Source organism: Topomyia yanbarensis, chromosome 3 (genome assembly GCF_030247195.1).
Source record: "Topomyia yanbarensis strain Yona2022 chromosome 3, ASM3024719v1, whole genome shotgun sequence".
Taxonomy (NCBI): Eukaryota; Metazoa; Arthropoda; class Insecta; order Diptera; family Culicidae; genus Topomyia; species Topomyia yanbarensis.
Window position 1 is genome coordinate 144808841 of NC_080672.1, and position 1662 is coordinate 144810502.

A 1662-nucleotide genomic window follows, 5' to 3' on the forward strand; every position below is an offset into this window, starting at 1 on the left:
GTGATGTTCGCGACTATTTCACGGAATTCGATCGCCATGAGAAGGAAGCTAGAACCTCAAGAGTCATCATCTTCGCCGTCGACGTCGTTATGGCTGTTGTCGCGATCACACGACCCGATCAGTTCGAATGAACCGCAAGTAAGAGAAAGTGACGTCATTTTTGCAACACCATACTCAAAGGGCCGTTAAATGAAAACAATTCATAGTGGAATTGTTGTTTCGGAGAGGAATTCTGGAAGTTTATAGTGTTTTACGTTTAAATTAACGGTAATTCTAAAATCTTTGATTAAATTCACGAGGTTAAAGGTTGCTTTTATTATGAAAAAGATGCGCATCAGTTGCCAAGACGTTTAGTATTTATCAGCATTTCTACACTTTTAACCATGCCTAATATTAGCGGGATGCGCAATATTATAATATTCGAGCGGTCAAAGGAGAACATGGTTATCTGAATACTCTGCCATCGACTAGGTAAAGCAGGCTAAGCTTCTTCTGCTTGTCGGTTGTCACCGTTACTGTTGCTGCTGCTAAGGGAAATTACAGTACTAAAAATACCTTTTAATTCTTTTGTCTGTTCTAGCTGCCAATTGAAAATACATTCGCCGTTTTATGTTTATTCGCTATTTGTTTACGTGTACAGAATTTTAAATTAGTTGACTTTTTTACATACGCTTCGAACTTCTTTATATCCTTCTCTGATGATGTTAAGCAACGCATGTATTTAAAGGTTTGATGCTAGCGATGGATATCATCTCGAAAAACATTACTCGATTCGAGTTTTCATTGTGCTCAAACACGAGAATTTTACTGTTTTCAATGCATTTGTGTTATTATATTGGTTCTTAACAACAAAGCAAAGCGGTTGATGTCAATTTTTACGCATTTCATTGATTGTAAGGCAAGAAATTACCGAATTAGTGCGGCACCTTGCTTAGTATGGTGAAAATTGGCTCATCGCCCTACTCACGCTTTAGAATACTCAGGAAATGCAGGTTTTCAACTTTTCGCTCTGATTTGTGATCATTTATTTGTTATTTATTAGAGACATCATCGTGCTGGTACTTTCAACAATTTTAAGAAGAATCTATTCAAAATCAATAGATTTGTACAGTAGTGCGAATTCAACAGGTATACATGTCCATCTAAAGGTGGTTTCCATTAAATAGTTTTCAAGGACTAGATCACATTGGTACGGATTGCGAATCATTAGAAAATCAAAGCTAAATCACTTCATTTGGTAGTGATAGAAGACATTCAGATTCAAGTACACGCAGAAAAAAATCAGCAAGAATAATCAAATTTTGGTTTAAATTAACAATTTTCCCGTTTGATATAGTGATAAACAAGGTTTGATTTAATCAATACTGTTGCTTGAAATTACAAACAAATTCATTTGTTGGGCTTTCAATAGTTTCAACAAATATTTCGTTTGAAACAACAAAATCATGATAAGTTTAACCTAACAAACAGGTTCGAAGAAACAAAAGAAATCTTTAGTATTAACCACAGAAGAGAACAACTCAAATTTAGTTGAAATCAAACAAAGATTCTCTTAGTTTTTTTGCAAAGGGAACAGTTAGATTTAACAAATTTTATTTTGTTTCAATAATGTTTCTATTTTAAATGCAAACAGAAGTATTTGTTGAACTAAACCAAATATTT